Below are 24,363 nucleotides of genomic sequence, written 5' to 3' on the forward strand. Positions count from 1 at the left end.
AGAAAGAGGCTATGTGGTATTTAGTGTCCAAAAGTCAGAAAAAAAAAAGTGTAATAGCATTTTTCTGAATGGCCCAGGAAAAGGTGACCATTTATAAATGTTTTTGGTAGTGTATGTACAGTGTACAGTGTATGTAAACAAGTGAACAAAAGAAAATGTGGCATGCTTGGTACTAATTAGGTAGAAATCTTAGAGGGGCAAATCTACTTCAAAATAGAAAGATGCTTTTCGAGCCTATTTCATTATGTGTTGTAAATGCAACTGTGAAATAATATACCTGTTATATAAATAATATACTGGGAAACAATATACTCTGCTCTGGCAGAGAAGGGAAGGCATTTATGGTGTTGATGGAAATCCATGTAGAACTGTATAGGACTGGTGGTTCCTGATCAGACATCCAAATTGCATGGTACATCTGCAGCCTAATCCTACACTCTGATGTGCTTGGGCTGTGTCTGTACAAAGCTATTTTCCAGCCCTCATGGGCATGTGGTGCTTGCAGATCTGTATCAGGTGGCAGCATTAAGATTCTGCCTTGACGGTTGTATCACGGAAGGGGTTTTGGTTTTGTTTTTATGGCTTGACTTGGGGAGAAATCTGTGGAAGAAAGCTGATAATATTTTCACCATGGTTATAGTTTATTTTGATGTTGAATGCCAGGAAATGTTGCCTCCAAGCACTGACCTTAAGGGGGATGGAACAAAAAAAATACAGTTTTGGAGACTGGTTTATATGACTGCCCAGAAGCTCAGCTTTTCATAGTAGGATTGAGATCTGAAAACAAACTTTTTGGACAAAACTCATGCTTATATGAGATCTGGAACAGAGTGACACCAGTCTTGGTTGTCAGTTGCTCTTGAAGGACCTAGGTCTATGTAATAGAAAATAAAAGAAAAAATGTGTCGGGCATTGCAATAGTCCCTTCTGCTTTCTGACCAGTGTTTCTGTCTGATTCTGAAGAATCTTTGTTGCCAGTGCAGAAGCTGCTTGAGAAAATGCAGATGATTAAGACAAAGCTGCTTAGAATGTTATCCCAGCATTAAACCTATTTAGACGGGAAGGAGTGAAATGAGGTGCCTGGAAAGAGAAGCTGCATTTGTGCTTTGGCATAGTTTGTGCTGTACAACAGTATGATACTCCACCTGAGTAGATCTGTGTGTTGCAGATTGCTAGATTATTTGGTAAAAAGAGTGATATTTTTCCCTGGGGCACTGAAACTGTTTCTGTGTGCTTTTTAATTCCTGTATTAGATCGGAAATGCTCTCTGTGTGCTAGAAGGGGAATATTCCTTCAGATACATGTGCACAAAATCTAAGATTGGGGCCAGGACTTCCTGTATAGCCAGTTGCACTTTTGTCCTCTTGTTCTATGTAAGTAATAAACTGAGTCCTGTTGAGCTGCAAGATTATTATGAACTTAGTTGATTTTAGTAAGATAAATAATTTGTATTTTATATGTATTTGTGAAGACCAATATAAGCTGGAAACAGTTACATTAAAATTAATGGGAGCTTTTTAGCTCGAGAAGAGTTGAATTACTGTTGCCTCATTTTTTACTAGATTTCTTTTATTAGAACTGGATAAGAAAGTCAAAGAGTTGCTGAGAAAACCTGAAATGCTTGATCTTTGCTGGGTAGCTTAGCTGCTGTAGTTGACTGGCTGCCTGTCAGAGTTTGTTCTGCTGCTACTTAGAGCTAGCCAGAAGCATATGGTAGCTTATATGTATAATATGCTTGCTGACAAGAAGAGGGTAACAATTTTTTTTTAATTTTACTTTTTGTTGTAAGAATGAATTTAAAAAGAAGATATTTGGGGCCTGCAGTGAGCCACTCTTATGTTTTCAGCTTTCTAGAGTTAAATTCTAATTCTGCCAGATTTGAAGCCAGGTCTAAAGATTGGGACTCCCACGTACCAAGTGACTCACGACTGAGGTGATGAGCTTCTCTCTGTGTCTGCTGATGGGGCTCCTACACTCTAAATAAAGAATTAGTCACTAGATTGCTGAGAGAGGGAATCTAATGACAGTGGTTTTAGGATCCTTGTGAAAAATAGAGGACAAGAAAGAGGAGGACACTTGAGTTAGCGTCTGTTTTTGGTTGCTGTCCTGTTCTGCTGGACTTGGGCAGCCCTTTGGTGGGCTGGAACAGGGGAGAATCCATTTTGCTGAGCATGAGCATCAGGAGAAAAAGAGTTGGTTGTAGACAGGAATAAAGGACTAGCAAAGTGTTGAACTGCTACCTTGACAGCAGCTTAGATTCAAATTGTCTGAAAGCAACAGCTGAACTGTAGCCTAAATCTAGTCCATTTCCTTGCTTCATGAGAAGGTATCTGCTAGAAGTGTATTTTGGATGGATCATTTTCTTTCTACAGAAGATTCACCCTTGTTCTGGTATATTTTTTCAATTATGTTTTAATTTCCCCTCAGTTTTGATGATGCTGTAATGATTGAGGTATAATAAACCTGACAAATTTGTCCACAGTATCTCTGTAAAAGGTCTGTTCATTTTTGTAAGTTCCTAGCATCTTCTACTTCCCCAAATCAGGCCTTTTGATTTGTTTTCAGAATCTATATTTCAAGCTAGTCACTCTCTTCCACTAATTTTGAAGCTTTCAAATGTTTTTATTTTAAAGGAATGAAGAAATTAGCTTGATTTTAGTGAGTCATATGTTTTCTATTATTTTAAAACAAAAAAATAGCTAAAAAGCTACGATGCTGTGTACTTCCTTGTTTTGCTGTTTAAGAGCGATTTGAGTATAGAGGACGATTTGAAATAAAAGTCTGATTGCTTTATCTGTCTTCCCTTCCCCCTTTCATTCCCCCCCACCCCGCCTTTAAAAAATATATTTTGGGTTTCAAAAGACCATTTTGTAATTTATAACCTGAGATTTGAACAGATCAAATAGTGTAGTTCCATAAAATGACTAAAAGAAATGCTGTGTAGCGAGATAAGCGGCTATAACAATTGGAGAAGCCTTTGTCAGGGTGTAAATACTATCAGAGAATATGTTTTTTTAGAAAATAAAAAATGTCAAATGCAGCATAAAAATTGTCTAAAGACAATTCATTGATGTATTTGTAACATATATTCAAATGCTTGCAAAGCTTTTCTTTTTGTAGCCTTTTCTCCCTTTCTGTGGATGAAAATCATATAGTATCTTAAGGTAGGAGAGACTCATAAGGATTATCTTGCTATGTTCACTTTAGAGTTAGAAACTACATTCCTCCAAAGCATCCCATACAGTAGTGTTCCTTTGGTATTGTGTGAGTTGATGTTGAAAGAAAATATGATACTTTGTACATACAAGTAGTCCTCATAAATGATGTATCTGTTTTTCCCATTGTTTTTTTCTCCTTTATTTCCTAAGTTCAAGGACAACCATAGAATACAGTCTCATTACTGCAACATTCTTTTATCTCTATTATCCTATTTGTTGTTGATTCCCAGTAGTTACAGTAAATATTGCAGTAAATGTCATGGGAAAATGCCTCTTTGGATCAAGCTGTGTACTCAGAAACTTTTCCTTTACAGTGTATTGGTATTTTGACTGTCTCTGGTGGCACTAGAACTGTGTAAACCATTTTATGTCTCTTCTTCCAAAAATACTTTATATTTTCTGTTTTAGTTTAAGACTTCCTTCCTGTTGTATTTTAATCTGTCATTTGAGGCTTTATCTCTCTGGTGAAGATCAGTACTAAGCTTTGAGTTCAACCCTGCGCCAAACAGAAGCATTAGAGGCATGGGTGCCTTTGGTGATAGGATGGTATTTTGCTCATTTTGGGTACTGAAATGATCAGTCGTGAAGCAGCAGTGCTCTACCCCCAGTTAAGCTGTTGAATTCAGACAGTGACATTAGGTAGTTACATAAATGCAGCCAGTGCTTTAAGAAAACATCAGTGATCCTAGGATAAGAATGCATAGAACAGTGGACCCTTGCAGTAGGGGTCTCTAAGTGTATATGAAGAGAAATCAGATGACCCCAGACGCCTTAGAACTTCTTGCATAAAGGGACATTTTCTGATACAGGATTGCTTGTGTGCTGCCTTAACTCTGTTACCAATATCTACCTGATTACTGATGTTAACTGTACATATCAAATTTCTTTATGTGATTCTCATCCATTTAAAAAAATCATACTATTGTAGTATAGTGTTTCTGTGTGTCCATGACACAAATAACTGTAAATCCTTAAATGCATATCCTGTTGCTTTAACCATGGTGCCAAGTTGGGTTATTACTCTTGCTCTGTGTGCCTCTGCCTGGTCCTCACTTGAGCTGCCAGCCCTGACTGTGCTGTGCAGATTTCCTGCTTTTTTTTTTCCTATGTCTTTCTACATAACGTCCTGTCATTCATTTGCTCTTTTATATGGGTAATCTGGGGAGGGCCTGAGGGCCCTGCCTCCCTTGTCTTCATGAAGCCTGGGGATTCCTTGTCTTCTAAGCTCTTCTTGATCCTGTCGTGATCAGCTTGGCTGGGAAGTTGAGGAAAATCATGGTAAGAAAGCAGAGTCATTCCTGGTACTTGTATGTTTCCTCATGTGGCTCAGCACAACAGCAAGAGCTGGAGATATCTTTTCTGGCATCCTTATTGTGGTGGATAGCATTCCCATAACTGCCATGGAGATGTGCAGAAGAATGCACAAACCTATGGCTGTGGTCCACTGTATGAGGGCATCTGATACATGGAACCAAGAGTTAGGAGGGCCATTTCTCACCTGGTTGAATGCTAAGGTCTCTTACATTCCTGTCTTGGTTTCAGGTTTAGTGTTCTGTGTTTGCTGCCCTGCCCAAGAGAAAATATTATTTGTGCCATTTTGGAGTTTTACAGCTGTGTAATTGTGACACTTGGTGCTGAGTTACCAAGTTGCTGAAAGACTCTGGGACATATTTTCATGTCCCTGGTATGAAGAATGCATGGCTACACCTTCCTTCCAATGTGTTTTTATCTAACAGCAGCCCTTTGTTTGGAGGACTGAGTGGCTAGCTAACTGTTTTTGAGTCAGTTGCAAATGTTTGAATATTCTTAAAGCAAGTATTTAAAGGTTTTTCCTCTAAGAGTAAGTTCTTGTTTGACTTACTAAAGGATCCCACAGACAAGAAGAAAAAAAGTTCCTAAACTATTAGAAATGTGTATTTAGTTCTGCATATGGGTATCCTGACCCATGTCTCAGTGTCTCTGTATGTTTAGAGCTAACCATGTTGGATTTTCTCCCTCAAGTTTGCTGTAATTTTGTTGGAAGTATTTTCTCAAGACTTTTGTGATATTGTATATATCTAGGTGGTACTTCCACAGATGTCTACTGCAGAAGTCTAGGTGTTCAAGTGCTTAAAAGAGTGTTTGTCATGAGCTGTTGCAATCGTGGCACAACTGTTGTAGGCATATCTCATTTAAACTCATCCGATCATCAGGCTTTACAGTGCCCTATTACTGTACAAGGAATAAGCTTGATTTTTAGAAAGAGAGTAACAGGTGAATAACTGCATTAGTGCCAACTTTAAGTGAATTTGTGAAGCAAAGCAAGATGAAACACTTATGCTTGCTTTTTTTTTCTGAAAGTTTTCTACTTTATCTTAAAATCAAGTAAACCTAATCACACAGGAAGCATTTGTTTCTATAGATATTTCCAGAATAACCTATGCTTTCAAAGGTTTCTCTTTCCTACAAGTTCTAAAATTAACTGTATTTTATATGTACAGATCTGTGGTAATTCATCATGCTTTGGCTAATAGTTTTGTTAAACTGTCCTACTATAGCCTTTCTGAAGATTAATGTTAGTTGAAATGGAATAGTAGGGAGTTACTGAAAGTGCGTTTAGTTTTCTCAGACACAGACAGTCCACAATTTGTTTCCTCCTGCTCCCTCCTGACCCCCAGTGTAGATGGGTTTTGTTACTTGTTCTGGAATATTCTTTGTATCTCTTCTCAACCCAACTCAGAAAAATTTCACAGAGAACTTTTTCCTGACTTTGACTTTCCAGCTTCACATCTTTTGAGATCAAAAGACATATTTCTACTTAAATAGAAAATGCTCACAAAAGAGAGAGGCTGGAAGTTGTAAACTGAGGGAGTTACAAAAATTATTTGAAATAAAAACTTATTAAATGTACTCTTGAAACCTACTGGAATACTGCAGTAGGATATGTCTTTTTTTTTAGAAGAATAAGCTTTCTAGCTACTCCTCCAGTTTGTATTTTTCTTTGGAGTTTTCTTCAGGGACAACTAGGCATAAAATGTAGCTGGATCATTTGAAGTCTTCTTGCTTTATTTTATGGTTCTCATTACCAAAGCGCTTGCCAGCTCTTTTCAGTTCTTATGTGAGAAGGCATACATTAACTCATCATCAGCATATGCTGCTGTACCATATTCTCTGCAATATGTTTTTATTTAGTTACTTCATTGCATGGAAAAACACAAAATACTTGAAGTACCTCATGTATTAAAATTGTAGCAAGAAGTGCCAGCTTTGAGGAGTTTATTCCATCAGGCCAATGCTGGGTACTGATTAAAGCTCAAGATGAGTGCCAGGTTGGTCACTTTTTAGTACGTATTTGGAGCTGGGGAGCAAATAAATGTGTAGTTCCACCCTTGCTGCAATATTTTTAGCTTCTGGGTACTACTCTAAGCAAAGATTTTTGGCATGCCTGTAAGAAACCTTTTAAAGCACTCATATACTTTCGAAAATAAAGAACATCTTGAACTAGAGGTATAATTTTAGGAAATTCTGGAGGAGGATAAGCAGCCTGGTAGCTGATACAGGTTTCTTGAATGCTGTTTTATGTATGATTTAGTCTTAAAATGAACCTAGGAAAGGAGTTAGATTTTTTTTTTTTTTTTGAAATGTAGTGGTGTTGAGTTACATTTCCATTATCTTTTATGTAGTACTCTTGAGATACACTTTGAACACATTGGTTGAAGTTTTACCTTTAGTAAGATGAACATTTAAAAATATTTTAAAAGAGACTTAAAATAAGTCTTCTGTAGTATGTTGGTTTAACCATACAGCTGAATACTGAAAGCTGAAACCTGAAGTTCTGACTGGACAGATTGTCTGTTTGGTTTTAATTTTTGGTTTGTGCTATTTTATTTAGAAACTTGAAACTGTTCATTTTAATAAGTTTAAAATAGGATGCTTCTTGTTTGGCTGGTTTGGGGTTTTTTTGTGTGTATGTGCTTGTTACTTGGAAAGACTTTATGCTTTCAGGAGTGCTTTCAAGTGCTCTGCCATGCTTTTAAAACACCTGAGTCCTTAAACTGTTTTGCTTTTGGTGTTCTTTGTTTTTTTTTCTTTAATTATTATTTTTTACAAACATTTCAGGGGCAAGTTAACATATGAAGGACAAAAATCTGATCACCAGGGACACTCCTTCTTTTGATTCTGCATTTGCTGGTATACGAGAAGTGCTTGTTCATGGGGTCCTTTTTGAGTGCAGCATCTGTGAAGGAGCTCCTCATGGTGTACAAACAAATGCATTGAAGAAATGCAGCATTTCTTTAGCAGTATATGTGGCCGCAATGCAGTGGAAATATATGTGGGCTTTGCTGCTACATGAGGCAGACACTGTAACTCTGCATGCACAGAAATGTGCATGTTTACATATGCATGTTTAAAGCTTGTGACTAGATGATAACCAAGCCTCTGAGAGCATCAAAGTCCTTTGGAGAATAAGCTGGGCTTCCAAGTAGTTACTGCAGTCCTTCTACTGTAAAGCTAAAGAATTTAGCTTTCAGTTTGTTTTAAATTTATCTTTCCGGTTAGATCTGTGTCCTTCTGTTCTGTGTATATATGTATTTTTGACTTCAATTTAACACAGCTTTTTTCAGCCTTCCTTGAAAGCTTTTTCTTTACTGCGCAGACTGTAGTACACCTATTATCATAATGACTTTTCATCATGAAAAGGCCCATCTTATGGACCAGCTCTTATCCTACTAGAATTGCACAAGTTCCTATTGTTGGTCATGACAAAACACAATGACGTTTTATGCCATTTTTTATCAGTTTGGAGAAAAATTTTCTGAAATGCGGTTGAGTTCCAGAAGTCAGGGAATTTAGCTACAAAAAACGTAGATGATGACTAAGCTTTTAGGAAAGTGCCTAACTCATCGAACAAAACAGTTTTTTTATGTGCTTTTGATATATTTGTTATTTTTAAATACTCTGTTAGGTATAAATCTGGCCTGCAAGATGGAATTAAAGCAGATTCTGCATCCTTTTCTTCTGTGCTATATTTTTGTGGTTTCTTTTTTCTTCATTTGGTAGGGGGAAAAACTGCACCTAACTGAGTGTGGTTGCCTACCATAGAAAATATGGTCAAACAGTACAAAATAATTTTGAAAAATATAGTACTGAGGGGTCCCAGAGGGACATGTAAATGTATATACATTTCTTTTGTGGGATTTAATGCTTGAGGCTTGCTTAGAGTTATGGAGTGTGTCTGGTACATCCTTGCAAAAAATGATTGTTTATATTTTCAAGAACGAATTCTGTACGAAAGCTGTGCATTGGGCATTGCTCCATCCTTGCCATAGGAAGCTGGTGCTCATGTCCCCTCTTCCAAATCTGTTACCCTTAGTTTTTAGTCTATTAAGTCCAAGAATAAACACCTTTCTATTCTTAAATTCCTAGCCATGCTGTGGTGCTGACATGTATGCTTGAAGGTGGCAACTCTATCATGGGAGTGGGGTATAAAATACATGCAGTCTTTGTGGGGCAGAGAGCCTTGACTGAGCTAAGATTCTTTTTGCAGTATGCTTAACTTGCCCAGCCTGACTTCCTAACTCATGGCTGGAAAAATGTTTTGAGCAGCAGTGGCTTTATTATTTTAGCTGTACTCCTCCTAGAAAAACTGACTACCCATGTTTTGGATGGGTGGACTGTTTAATGGGTAAAATGCTGGATCACTGGGCCCAGACCGTTGTGGTGAATGGAGGTAAATCTACTTGGTGACTGCTAGCTCTGCTTGCCTGGGCCTGATTTTGGTCTCAGTCCTATTTAACATCTTTATTGACATGGGGATTGAGGGCACCCTCAGTAAATTTGTAGACAGTGCATTTCCTGGGTAAGAGTGTTGATCCTTTCATGGGTAGGAAGGCTCTACAGAGACCTGGGCAGACTCAGTGGGCCAAAGACTGCTCCATGAGGCTTAATAAGGCCAATGCTGCCCTTTAGTCTCAGCAAATCCCTGCTGCACTACAGGCTGGGGGAGAATTGGCTTAAGAGCTCTGGGCAAAAAGGCACCTGGGGATGCTTGTTGAGAGCCAGCTCAGTGTGAGCCAGTGTGTGCCCAGGTGGCCAAGAGGGCCAGTGGCACCTTGGCCTGAACCAAGAGGAGTGTGGCCAGCAGGACAAGCGTGTGATCATCCTCCTGTACTTGGCACGGCTGAGGCCACACCTTGAGTCCAGTTTTGGCCCCTCTGACACCTCCAGGACATTGAGGTGCTGGAGGTTGTCTGGTTAAAGTCAACAAGGCTCATGGAGGGACTGTCGAACATGTCTTATGAGGAATGGCTGAGGTAACTGGGTTTGTTTAGCCACAAAAAGAGCAGGCTCAGGGGGGACTGTGTCATTCTCTGCATCTCCCTGAAAGGAGGCTGTAGTGAGGTGGGGGTTGGTCGCTTCTACTGTCCCTGCAGTGACAGGACCACAGGAAATGGCCTTCAGCTGAGACAGGAGAATCAGATTAGATATTAGGAAAAAGTTATCAGTGTTAAGGTGTTCAGGCATTGAAATAGATTGTCCTGGAAGGTGATGCAGTTGCTGTCTCTGGAGGTGTTTAAGAGGCATCTGGATCTGATGCTGAGTGATGTGGTTTATGGATTACAGTGGTAGTGATGGATGGATGATTGGACTTGATCTTGTAGGTCTCTTCCAACCTTGAAAATTCTATGATTGTGTGAATGCTCAAAGCAGGAGAGGGAAATACTGGAAGGAGGTGAGTTAAAGACTGACTTGCCTTTGAGTTTGGCAAGTTAGAAAACAGCTACTATGAATCAGCTGCTTGTGGCTGTGTTTCATCCACATAAATAGGACTTCTTTCATGAGTTTTTGCCTCATGAAATAAGACGTGGTGTTGAAGTTCTCTCTGTGTCTCTAGATGTGTGTATATACATATGTGTGTGTAGAGGTATTTAATTATATTTTTAAGTATAATGCAGCTAAGGTAAGTTGCAGTTAAGTTGGCATTTGCCTTTTTACTCCACTTTGGGAAGAGAATAATGATATAAAGACCATTAAATCCTCATCAGTTTGTTACTAACTTTTTCTGGAGACTGTTTGTTACTATAGCAATTGTTGCGCCTAGAACTGGCTGGTAATGTAGGCCCCTCGTCCCCATGTGAGAATCTAGCATTAGAATGTTGTTTTGTTCTGTTAAATATTCCAGTGATTTTCTATAGCATTCACTCACTGTCTGTGTATTGCTAGTGTACTGAGTGATGTGAAAGCACTTAACCATCCACATTGATCAGAATGGGATTTCCATTAGCTATGTATAGTGTTGATAAAATGCTGATAAAATTTCCCAAGTTCAGAAGGAAAAAAATTTAACTGAGAACTTCAGAACAATCATGTTAAAATATGTTCCTGAGTGTAGGAGCAATCAAATTTTTCATAGTTCTGAAAGCTGGTGATACTTTCTTTTTATATGAAAATATGCTTCAGAAGTAGCACGGTAAGTCCAGAACTGGAGGAACTTCCTGCTCATCTCAATTTAAAAGAACTTTGCTGTTTCTTATTGGAATGTTTAGTTTAGTACTAAACTCATAACTTTAGTAAAAAACTTTGTTGTTAATTTTTCATTGCTAAACTTCGTTTGGGGACCGATTGCTTTCCTTGGAAATGGCCTCCAAAAAGATTTTTTTGAGGGTACTATCATAAATCCATGATGTGGCCAACAAAAACAAGCAAGCTGATGTTTTTACTAGTTTTAATAGCCATGTTACCTTCAGCGTAGGTACACTCTGTATTCTTTCTAACTTGAAATAAAGAAAAAAAGTGATGCCCTGAGTTGGGGGGAGGAAGGGATTTGTTCTTTCCTTGTTGAGTTTTATTTAGTTATTTCTGTTTGACTTTGATTATATTAGTCAGTTTGGTCCAACCTTCTCTGCAGAGTAGATACAAGCCTATACAAATGAAGTAACTTTTTGCCCTTGTCATATCCATAATGACCATGTAGATAGGTAACAAAAATAGTTGCTGGGTTAAATATTTCAGTTGTATGGGAAAATAAGCTGTAGTGAGCAGTATAAAATGGAATTGTAAAGAGTTATTCTGTTTTTATAAACAGTTGAAAGAAATTTTTTAATGTTTTGTGGCATAATTATTACTTTTTGTGCACTGGGGAAAAATACATAATAATGAGAGATGTTAAATAGAGTTTTTGGCATCCGTTAATCAATACAGAAAATAAACCAGCAATGCTCTTGTATTTAACAAGTTGAAATTTCCATTCATTCACAGACTCTGAGGAAGTATACCTTCCACACATCCCACCATTAGTTTATTATAAACACATTGAGCTCTGTCTAAAATAATAGGATTTTCCATTTTACTTGTCCTGTTCTGCTAGAATATTGTTGTATAAATGCAGTTTCCTCAATAAATAGCACTTTAAACTTATTTGAGGCAAATATGCAGCCATTTTTCTTATGTGAGCTGTTATTACTTTAAAAAGCTCTTGTTCTTTTCCCTTGTATTTATAGTGATGAGGTACTATTGGGCTTTTATTTGGTGAGGTATAAGGATTCATGATCCTCTTGTTCCCTTAATCATCCTTCATTTCATTTACCTCAGTCTCTCTTTTTATTTATTTATTTTTTAAATGTATGATCAGGCTTATGTATGTGTGGGACCTTGTGTGTAACTTCTACTGTGGTGCTCAATGTTCAACCTTGCTACTGTGGTTCTGGATTTCATTTATCATTTTTAAGGCTTTGTCACTCTGTAAATTCATCACCACTTTTCAGTTGGTAATTACTGCCAGGTCAGTGTCATCTTTGGCTGTTTTCACCTACTGAACTTCTGATTGGCAGAACATCCTAGTTGTGCTAAATTTGCTAGTATAGTAGTTGCATTGTTTAATCCTGTTGCTATTGGAAAACTGTGCCATCCTAAACATTATGTTGCAATATCAGCCAAAAAATGGCTTTTTCTTGTGTGAAGGGAATGTTCCTGGCTCCCACTGTGGCCTCCACAGCAAAGGCACATGCTATGGTAGGATGAGAGGAAATGTATATTATTGTGTGATCATGTTCCATGTGGAAGATGCAGCCGTTGTGTCCAGTCTGCTTGTACTTCCTGGCAGGCAAATAGTTAGTGAATAAGAAGGGTTTCATTTCACAAAGACCTAAGTCACATTATAGTACTTATTGAGGGCTTTAATTCCAACTAAAGGAAGCAATTCAGTGCATCTTAAAAGGAAGTTTGGTTTTTCAACTTTATGCTCTATCATTTGCCCTTTTCTGCTGTTCATATTAGTTAAACGACTCCAAATAAACATGGAGATGATCAGAAACCCCCAAAGGTTTATCTTTGAGCACTGGACTTGTTTTTCAAATCTGTTATGTGAATCTAAAGCTGAACATCTATGGAAGACAAACATACAGTAGTTTCCCATTTTACTCTGCACCCTTCATAGCAAGGACAAACAACAAACAAATACTGGAGTCTGCTGGCAGAGCTGATGTTTCTGGTTAAAGCATATTGACTGTGTAATACAGGTCCTTTTGTGCTACAAATTCGTACGTAATTTAGAAAAAGAAAATCCTCTGTGTACTGTTCATCAATGTTTTAATTCATGAAGAATTGAAGTGGAAGATTCCAATTAATTGTTTTAAGGAAATAAAGGTTGAAGAAGTGTGTATGTATATGCGTGCACACACACATGTGTGTGTATGTAGATATGTATATATACGTGACAAACTAGAAGAGTGTGCCACTGCTTTTCAATGTGACAGCTTGAGGCAATTTCCTTGAAATATCTAAAATAATATACAAAATTTTAAAAGAGGTTTTTGGCTAGGTTGGCAATCATGTTCTTGTGAAAACAAGACTTGCATAAATGCATGGATTTTTTCCAGTCTTGATGCTTCTTCAGAGCTTTAAAACTTCAGTATTAAGTAGTAAATATATATGTGTTAAATCTTATGTGTGCCTATATTCCTTAGGCAGTTTAGTTCATGTCTGTGTGTTCAGGTTGGCACCAGTCCTGCAACTGATACCAAACAAATGGCTCAGTCATTGCAGTTTATAAGCAGTCTGCTCCTGCCAGCTCTGGTAGCTTTCTTGGAAGAGAGATGTCAACTTGTGCGAAACTTAGCTTTTCCTAAGTGAATAAATTAATGCAAGTTGTAGACCTAAAACTGCCTTTGGAGTCTGCTTGCAGTGATCTTTGTTACATGCTGATATATCCTTTAGTATGAAAAGATACGTTGTGTGCCTTTTTGGCCTTCAAAGAATGAGAAGAGTCATAAAACTCTTGAGGAAGCTCTGAGGGCCCTTAGTATGTACAGGTGTTAAAGCTACTGCCCGTGGAGGGGCTCTGAGCTGAGATGAAATCAGTCCACCTTCTCTCTTTGCTCTGATAAAAATCACTATCTTTTTATGTCCTTCACTTACAGCTGTAGCAGGGAACCTGTGGCTTGTAGGAGAGATGCAGGCCTTGGATTTGTCATAGTCTGCAGCAGCTTTTTGGTGTTCTGCTTTTGGGTGACACAAAACCATGTGGGAACAGGAAACTCACCGAAGTGTTTGGTTTAAGAGGAGTAATTTCTGCCCTAAGGAAAGTTTGTCTCCTTTCCTACCTTGCTGCACTTGCTCTCTGTATACATCTCTTTAGCCTACTTTGTGGGAAGTCTCTTCAATTTAAAGTTCAATTAAATGTATGTCACATACTGAATACGGTGACTTATTTTCTGCCATAAAATTGCCTCCTTGCTCAGAGCTTACCTTCCCTTCATCATCTGTCTCTTTTTGCAGCTTTGCCCTTTGTATCCTGTTGCCGCTTGGTCTCATTTGCAATAAAATTTTTGCTCTGACTATTGCCTCTGCTTTTGAAGTGATGTGAAAGCCTATAAAACCATACAAAATTGCTCCATGTTACTGTGGAAATGAAACTGTTTCAATAAAAGCTGTGATCTGTCTATGAAAAGAAAAAATATCTTGCTAATGCAATAGATGTGCAAGGCAAACATATTAAATGAATGATGTGGGGTGTTAATGTTTCCTTCAGTGGTTTGAACACACATAGAAAGGAGAGATGTCATTTTCAGTGCATGAAACATTAATCACTTTCAAAGGTTATTAAGGAAGAGGTATGTTTTTTCTGTAGTTTTGGAGCTTTTTCCCCCCCACCAAGGTCCTAAAAAAGTATCTTTTTATTGAGTTGCTTGCTTCAATCAAGAAATATGGCCACAGACACTTCTCAGCTATATTATCTTCCTCAGATCTTCAGATTTTTTAAACTAATACCTGTATTTTCTTGAGACTATTATCTCTTCTTCATAGTCTTATGTTTCCAGAGAAAGTCTTAAAATTTTTAAAATGTTTTTTAGCTTTGTAGGAAGGCAACAACTGGAAGGTAATCCTCTGAGGTTGGATGGAGTATAAGTTACTGCTGTGTCAACCTGTAGTGCACTCTGTCCTGAAATGAAAGGATGTGAGACACCAGGTTGTTTTTCCTCACAGTGATGATGGTATTGAAGATGGTGCTCTACCTTCTTCCTTCTGTGTTACCCCATAGTGCTGAGCAGCTGAATGCTGTTGCCTGAAGTGTTGCTTTGACACCATACAGATTTTAAGATAAATTCAGTTTTCTTGGGGCTTCCTGTACACCTCTATGTCTTGAGTATTTTTTATTGTTTTTATTATTGTTTATCTTCAGTACCTTTTTCAGTAGCTAAAGGTCGTATGAACTGCTGTGGAATTCATAAGACAACATTTTTTATATATACCCTCTTTGTTCACTCATAAACCATAGTTCTTCAGCTCTTAAATGTTAATGACATATAGTATTCTTTGTTACAAATTTTCAAAACCTGAACAATGTAATTTTCATGGGACACATCTTCAAGGTTTTCCGTAATAAGAGGGCAGTAATAGCTTTTAGAAAGCATTTTTAATGTTTAATAATTTCATACACGTTAATACCATAATGTTCTCCAGATGGTGAAATCACAAAGCAATAAAAATGCTTTCACCCTGGTAATGTGTGTGTCTCCCTGAATGCCTGCAGCCATGTTCTCTGTTCTAAATCTTTCAGATGTAATCAATTAAATGTGGTTAGTTCTCAAAATCAGTTGGATGGGAGACTTATGGAAGACATTAGGTAATTGAAAGAAATGATCTTGGCAGTACCTGGTGCATTTCTCACTTTCCTTAATCCACACTTGGGGAATGCCTGCAGACCAGAGTGAAGAATGGAGCTCTTGGGGTACTGCTTGCTGAGGTACTTCCTCTAGAAGAGATACCAATTGTGGTTCTGGCAACTAGTGACCCAAAGAAATCCCATATTAATCTGCTTGACAATCTTTATCTAACTTTTTTTGTTTTATGGTCAGGCTACATAAATCTCTTTGAAAATCGTTACAGTATTGCCACACATTATTAGCTCAACAATGTTAATTTTTTTAGCTAGACGGATTCTTGCCCTGTTCGAGAGCTGAACTATTTGGACTTCTGCACAAGTGATTAGAAAATATTCCAGTGTTCAAATGGTTTATAATCTTTATTGAGGTGACTTTTTTACGATGTGTGTGCATTGTAAGTGATTGGCGGTATGCAAAGCCTAATTGGTTGTTTGGATTGTGAACTGCTAGTGCATATTGTTGGCTTGGCTGCAGAGTTTCTGTGACAGGATTGTGAAGTGTTTCTGAAACGTAGGTACTGAAAAAAATACATTCTTTAAGAGGGTATGTGCGCTCTCAAGGCCAGGTGCTATCAAAGCCCTGCGGTGCTGAAGAGTTGGAGGGGCTGGGAGCATCACATGCATGGCTTGGACGTTTGCACAATCATCACTGAAGATGGAAGGCAAGATTGAGAGATGTTTTTGTTGGGCAGAATGAGGATACCTGAACAGATCCTCAACTGAAAAGTTTTCTATGAGTTCTGAAGAGACAAAAAAGAGTACAATGTGCAACAGTCTCACCATTGTGCCCTGTGTAAGGGGGGATGGATGTGACAAATGAGAGAGTGAAAGAGGAAGGTGGAGAGAAAGGAAAAAATATGCTCATCTAGGAAGGGATAAAACCAAATATCTCCAGTCTGGGGTAACATGTACAGCCTTGTGATGGGGTGTTGAAGTTGAGGACTTTGAACCAAGTGCTGTTAGAGCTGAAAACAGAGGGAGGCTTTCTGAGGTCATGAATGATTTGTTTCCATCTAAGGAGGTATGTTTGGGGCTCATATAGGTGAATGAAGAAGGGATAAACTAGAAGAACTACTAAATGCTAATAATATCAAAATATAGTGGTAGTGATGATGTGATGTTCCGAGCAAAATTAAAGTTGCACTAATAATAATATATATTTGATGGAAGAAGCTAATGTGCTCTCACTCCTTAAAAGAGCCAATTCATTAAGGGTTCAGACTTAACGTAAAAGACACTTGAATCAACTGCAGTTTTAATAACAAAAAATCCTCTCCTTGAGCAGCCTTAGAAAACTAGATTTTTTTTAATGGCTCTCCTGGTTTAGTTTTCTTTATAAATTTTATAATTAATTTTTATTTTTATAGCTTATGTCATAGGCACCCAGATCAACACAAAATTAATAAAAATTTACAAAAAAGCAATGATTCATACATGTAAGAGTGAGAGTGGGTTTAAATGCATTTAAATGCATGAAGCTATATTTTATAGCGATTTGCTACTATTGCTGTTTTGGTTTTTGTTGTTGGTTTTGCTGGGGCTTTTTTTTGTTTGTTTGGGGTTTTTTTTGTTTTCTTTTATTGGGTTTTTTTTGGTGTTGTTTTTTCCCTCCCCAGTTTAATGGCTTAGTGCTGGTGCTCAGGCATCCTTGGTCTGTTCCAATTTCTTGGAACAATAAATCTGCAGCCTTTCGCTGTTATCTACACTACTAACAAGTCACATCAGAGTCTGTGCAGTAGTTGATCACCTTCACTTTCACAGTGTGCACATGTATCTTGCTTCCTAGTTGAATGGTGGACTGAAACACCCAATTCTAACACCTGGTTACCTCACGAGCTAAGTCAGACTGCTAGGTCTAGGTGTGCTAGATCTACACCTGGTTAGGTTACTTTTCTGTAGAAGTTTTGGTATGGGTCCAGTCTAAGTGGGCAGCAGGGGAAAAAAAAACATATGAAGTTGCAGCTTTTGTGACTCCTTATCAACTTACAGTAATCGTTTATAAGTGGAAGTTAGCCCATGTTAAGTACCTGTCAGGCTCATGTTTTCCTTCAGGTGTTGCTTTTCAGGCGCTGGATAAAACTGGATGTCTTCTTCCAATGTCCAAATGCATAGTCCAAGTCAAGAGCACCTCTGTGCAGAGGCTCTGGTACCTACCATTTCAAACAGGCTTTTCAGATCATGGGGAGCAATATGGTGTTTGAAGGCAGGATTTTCAAATTTATGGGATTTTTTTTCACTCTTTACTTAATGAATGCTTCCCATCTTGCATGAAATATTTTTTGATTTTGGTCAGTCTGTTCTCTTCCTATGAAGAATGTCAATAGAAAAAAAATAAAAGGACTGGAAAATATGTTCCTGTTTATTTTGTAGATTCACTGTTTTACCCCCTTGGCAGTATCATCATCAAATTTCAGTCACCTTTTGATTCTATTTGGTGATTTTTTTGACAGATCTCATTTTTAAACCAGTGTATATGTTATGCTGCGTACTATGGTTTTCTTTCAGCTGAAAACTGTACTTCATTTGTATCAACAGTTATCTTCAGTAAACTTACTGGAAAGCAGCTCGGTTTTTAATATGCTACATTCTAGAACAAATTCTGCAAGTGTGAGCTAAAGGTAAAATTCTGGTGTTTGGCAGATGTAGTTTTTGCAGACTATTGTCTGCAACAAAACAAAGGGAAAGCAAACCTGTTGCGGTGCACATTTGGCCGCCAGTGATCTCTCTGACCTGGCTAGCAGCAGCCCGGCCGGAGATGGGCTGGCAACAGCACCCCAAGGGATCTGCGGAGATCACAGGAAAGCCTCTGGTCTCAAGAGCTCAAGGATGGTGTGGTCACATGGCACAGCAACAAGGAAACAACAGGTACAGCTGAAGTGCCAAAACTATAGATTATTTATTAAATAAATAAAAGGGCACAAACAAGGCTGCAAAACAAAACATAAAGAGGCTGCTTCAGAAGACCCCAAAGTGGGGCAGACACACACACACACACACACACACATATATATATATATATATATATATATATAGTCTCTCATAGAATGTTCTAGAAGCCTCTTGCCAATCACAGGCTGTTGATCTGCATGGCCACTCCCAGTTGGTCCCAGGCTCCTTTCCGAGTCCCTTACTCCTCACCATAAGCTTCTTGGATGTCATTAGTTGTGGCTTCTTATTTCTTCAGGCATGATGTTGGTTGTCTGTGGTGTGGCTGTGTGCCCAGTCTCCAGCCTGTCCTCTCCAGGACAAGCTCCTGCACAAAGTGACTTCAGAGGAGCTGTTGCTTAGAAGCCTGTAGTTTACAGACTTACAGGGTTCTTAGTAGTTCTCCTAAAGATGGTAGCTTTAAATAATATGGCAGTTGTGTGGTGATTTATCATAATCAATTTCAGTAATTCTTCTTTGCTTACAATTAATAAAATGTAATTTCTTTTAAATGTTTGCTGGACAGATGATGTTCATTTGTCTGTTTTCCATCCCAAAATTTCAAGAGCATTATTATGGAGATAGCAATCCAACGTGAAAGCAAATGATTGTCTCATAAAAAATAAAAGCTCATAAAGCCATGTGGAGACATATGAGCTGTGAATGTTCTGATTTTTCCTTACTGTCATAGTCCACAACTCTTCAATTATGCCTGTCATCTATCATGACAAGCTCTTCGCGAGGAAGCACTGTGAGGAAACTCTCCATCAGCACATATGTTAGTTTTAGGAAGTGTTAGGATACATCATCAGCTGGCTGAGGAATGCAAAGGAAAAGGCAGGAGCCTTTCTTTTGGCAGCCAGAGAGGGACCAGAAGGTGTTTTGCCTTTCTAGGTGTAACCAGCCATGGACTGGTATATGGTAGTTTTTCCTCCCTTCAGCCCATATGTTGGCATCCTCCAAGACCCTCCTTAGTCACAGGAGAGTCCTCACAATCTGAGCAGTCCTTGACTTGCTGTAGCACAGGAGGAAAATCATGTGTTTGTTTGTGAAGGAATTGGGGATGACCATGAAACAGAGGCTTTTCTGAATGCATTTTTCCTTATCCTCTGACATTGCAACTCCCAGGCTTTGTCCCGTCAAAAAAAAAAAAAAAAAAAAAGTAGGTATGATTTGCCATACAAATTGTCAGCTCCATAAGTATTAGTGGTTTTTTTGGTTCAAAATTATAATATCTCAATATTTTAAAGTATCTAGAATAGATAGGACACAAAGTGGCATTTCTGTCCCTGACTGACTTTCAAAAGAATATTTTTACAGACATTCATTGTGCCATTTTGTCACACAACGTGTAGGAGAATCAGGATATTATTTAAGGGCAGAGCATACATATTTCCCTTTCCTGGGGTTGTTTTGAGTAAATCTGCTTGAGAGGCACAGGAAGAAAAAAGCCCTCACAATTATTTGGTCAATTGTAAATTGTGATTGCACACTTAGTACTCTGAGAACTTTTCTGTTTCATGATTACTTTATCAAAACTGATTAATTCAAGGTTTTATTTCCACCTTTTATTTATAGTCTATACTAATAGTAACCCTGTGTTATCAGCATACTTCCTCTGACATGCAAGCTGATGTAATTTAAAAGGTGCAGGATTTCTCTGTCATGCAGTAACAGCTATTTTATTCTGTCCAGGTGCAAAAGGAACATATATGTATATATAATGAACTTGCTACTTATGGAAAAGTACTTCTGTGACTGTGTGTAAATACCTATTCTGTCATTTCTTCATCCAACTTTTTGTTCCAAAATTCTTTTCCATAGATTTTATATTTGTCATGAAATTTTATTCTTGCTGAAAAAGTTGTAGTCCAACAGTTTCTCCCTGAGATAATAAGACCCTGTAAAAAAACCGGTATGGATGACAAACAGCGCTGAAGACTTTGTTACCACATGAGTATTGTCTTGATTTCAGCAGCTTTGCTGATAGGCTAGACTTTACTATGTGGCTATGTGCTACTTTTGCAAAGAGGAATCCTTTTTTATTAAAAGCTAAACCGTAATATACTTTATTCAAAGATAACCAGTGTGTTTATCTTTATTCAAAGATAAGCAGCGTGTTTCCCTAGCTCAAACCTGTAGCATTCATAGTCTGTGATACTGTGGATTGACAGCTTATGATTTGCATGCTCTTTTTTATTATTTCTTCCGATCCCTGGGATAAAGTGTTGAAATTTTTCCCATCTGTTGCTGAGTTTCTTTTGGTTCTTAAATTCTAAATGTTCTTCCACCCTAACACCTTTCGTAGTTACCCAGCAGTTTCCCTGGACCTTTAAATATTTGCTACAGAATCTATTATTGTAACAAGAATTAAACAGGAATGAATCAGGTTTCTCTGTAAGATTTATCAGGTTTCTCTTTTTGCTAGGTATTCTGAGGATTTATGGTTTTTTTTTCAGATGTTGGTTTTGATTTTTTTAACTTGGTCAAAAGTTATGTGTTAAGTTTATGATTAAAATGAAAATACAGATTGTTTGGTTAAAAGCAGTATTTAGGTATTACAGAGTTGAAGGATACATTGCTTCACTTTATCTTTGTGGGAAAGAGCCTATATAGTTTTAAGTTTTCATCTTGTCTCTTAATAAATCTTCTCTTTTGGCCAGTATGTAAGAGATAAAGAAACAGTAAACTCCATTGAACAGTTAGCAGAGGTGGATAGACATTTTCTTTAATGAGACATCTTCAGTGATGGTATCTAATAGACTTCCATAAATGATCAGATTAATTCACTAGCAGTGATTTGGCTATTATAGTTAGATTAGTTTGGTTTTGGTGGACTCAGTTCATAATTAGTAAGTATCATGTGTTTCTTTTCTTGTGCCATCTCTGAAAGAGTTGGCACAAGGAAAGAAGCATTATGATGGTGTTCTCTAAGAAGGTTGGTAAAATGGCTGTTCTTATACTACTTTGACTTACAGAATCATATGTAACTGAATTTAAAAAGACTTACTGAAAGTAAAAACCTATTTAAGAAACACTTTCTATATCATTCTATCTGTTCTCAGCTTTTCATGTTCTGATACTTTGCTTACTTACATTTTGAAGTTTGCTTCCTGTCTCCATGCCTATGTTCTTATGTTGTAAGAGGTCTGCTTGCTTATGTTATATTTCAGCTTGTAAAGAAACTTACTTTTTAATGTTTTTAAAGTACAAGAATACATAAATCTGACTACTTGGTTTGTTTACATTGTTGCTGGAGAAGATGCAAATACTTCGTAGCAATTTCAAAAGTGTTTAAAAAAATCAGAAAATTTTCCTTTAAAGACTAAAGGTGGCCTTTATGTCAATATTCTTTGTGTTCAGAAAGTAATTACAAGTGCAAATAATTTGTTTTCTCTACATGGGAAAAAAGAGAAGATCAAAGTTTGAGAGATGCCCTCTTTCTTCCAAAAAAGCAGTTACTACTTAAATTGGTTTCAAGGCATGTTATTTACAGTGTCTTCTTGGCTATATTGGTTATGTTTTTGTTGCTTTAATTTGCATACACAAATGAGTTTTATTTCAATCCATTAGTGTGGCATAAAGGTAGGATATATTGAAAAAAAACGCACTTCAGATATTTGGTTTCAAGTGAGACAGTTCTTATTTATTGCAGGAAATACAGTAAAGCTACATGACAGAAACAATAGCAAGGATAATCTGTTTATTATATGTTTTCTCTTAGTGATTAAATAGTTTCAGGCAATTCTAATTGCAAAAGCTGCTCTTCAGTGTTGAGTTTTGAAAAAAGGCATTTTAAAAGTTTCTTCTTTAATTTTATTAATTTTTCCATTTGCAAATTTATTTTTCTCAGTATTTTGTCAGCATTTATTTGTGCTAACAAAGTTTTTGAATAAACCTCTTTTTAATTCTACATTTCTCTCAATATTAAAATACTATTTGTTAATATCAGTCTGAAATTAAACTTCTGGCTCATAATAGATGTGGAAATATGACAACAGAATGTAAACTGGTAATGATCATTTTTATCTAAGAAATTTCTAATTTGTTTTTGTTATTATTCAAGCTTACTTCAAAAATTACTCTTGTCTATGTTTGACAAAATTTACATGTTTGATATTTTCTCCAAGGTCTCAACTACCTAATTAATTGTGAGTATTTTTAGAATATGTTTTTGTGTTATTATTATGCTGGATTTGTACTTCATTAATTGTCGTGCTACAGCCAATTATATAGTTCTAATGGAGGCATGATGATAATTGATAGTTTCTAGTCCTGGAATAAGAATTATAATGTTTGTATTTGATAAAGATAATGCAGTGCCATTTTTTTTACATTTCCAGGAAGCATATTTCTTCTGGCATCTTTTTTAGAAATTGGTTTGATATTGTAATGGAAATTTCCAGTTTCCAACAAATACCTAAAGGAAGATGGATTTATTTGTCCAGTGAGTTTCAGTTCAAGTTTGTATGTAGAAGGCAATTAGTCCAATGCACTCTCTGTTAATTTCCTTGACCACAAAGTCACAGTAAAATACTGCTGTGGTTAGTCAGAGGACCATGGCTTGGTGAGAGCTCTGCGGGTCTGGTTGGTTGATAGAGGTAAAATGTTGCAAAGGGAAAAATAAGTGTTATGCTTATCTGCTTGTATCCTAAGTAGTGACATGGCTGTAGGGAGTAAATTAATCTGGTTAAAAGTGGTTTTACCTGTACCTGACAGCAGGCTTTCTTCATCTGCCTGTGGAATACTCAGGGTTAAGGAACATGTAGAAAAAGTGGATAAAAAAGAGGTACTTTTTTTTCCCTTATCAGAAAATACATAGTAATCAGTAGAGGTTTATTTTGTCAGTTGCAAGTGCAGGCCTGTTATTTACTGTTTAACAAGAAAAGGGAATGAAAATATTTTATATTTTTCGTTGTAGCAATTTGATATTCATCCTATTAAGTAGTGTAAATTCTTTAATAAGAAGTATATCACAAAATGCACACTGTAAAAATTTGATGTCATGTTAGTTTTCAGTTTTATAATTTGTTGGGTTATGGTGGCTGGACAGTAGGTAGTATGTAGGAAGTAATTTTGATTTGTGCACAAAAGACACTAAGATGCTGAACTGTCAGTGACTAATCAATGATGCTGCCTGATGCTAAGGAGATCTGTACAAGTTACACCTTGTTTGAGTGAAATGTCATGACATCAGTTCTATCTTTTCAAGTTTAGATGACTGCTGTAAAATGTGTCATTGGTATACAAATATTTGTACATTTATAGGCATTTTTTAAAGTACATTTACCCTTGCTAAAGATAGCAATGGACCAGCACAGGAATTAATTTGAAGAACAAAAAGTAGGAAAAAAATGGGTTATCTTCATAATTTCAAATATTCATAGCACTAAAGTGATGGCATTAGAATTTCCCAAGATATTTTATAATATTGAAGCTTCAGCAATCTTAAACCATAAGCAGAGAGAAAATAAATGTGACTTAAGCTTGAAAAAGGTGGAATGATAAAAATAAGTAGCTTAAATACTGTTTTTAATCAGAGTCGAGTCTTGTAAAAACACACAAAAATGTCTAATTTTCTATAGTGGTTTTAAATGGCAGACATTATTTGGTTGTATTGATTGGCTATTTCATTATAGTTTTCATAAATTTCATTCAAGCATAAGACAGGATTATAATATTTTTCCAATGCTCTTATGGCTGACAGACTCACTGCTTCATATTTTTATCTCAAATATTGCTAATGTTCTCTAAGTAAAAAAGTGTCTGTTGTATAAACTCTTTGACTTGGCACCTTTTAATGATATCAAATTGCAGCAACATTTTGCCTTTAAGAAGTTGGTCAGACTTCTCTTTGTCAGATTGAACCTAAATCATAGACTCAGGGCTACTTTTCTTTCTCTTTTGTAGTCTTTTTTATTTTCCACTGTAGAGAAAACACATGTTTTCTTAATTCATGAGACTATTAGGATGTACAGCTAGCAAAAATCATTGTCACTATATGCAGCAAACTCAAGTGTTTTAAAATATGGCAATGCACAGTTGTAATCAGAATAAAAGACTTGCTGTCAGATCCAT

The 24,363-nt window shown here is 37.0% G+C and overlaps 1 protein-coding gene across 1 annotated transcript in view; it reads left to right on the plus strand.

Moving 5' to 3' along the window:
- The window catches only part of CHSY3 (chondroitin sulfate synthase 3), a 138,663-nt gene that overhangs the window by 3,813 nt on the left and 110,487 nt on the right, over positions 1 to 24,363 (plus strand). The gene's annotated exons all lie outside the window — the stretch shown is intronic.

The sequence above is a fragment of the Camarhynchus parvulus genome, chromosome Z (assembly GCF_901933205.1).
Source record: "Camarhynchus parvulus chromosome Z, STF_HiC, whole genome shotgun sequence".
Lineage (NCBI taxonomy): Eukaryota > Metazoa > Chordata > Aves > Passeriformes > Thraupidae > Camarhynchus > Camarhynchus parvulus.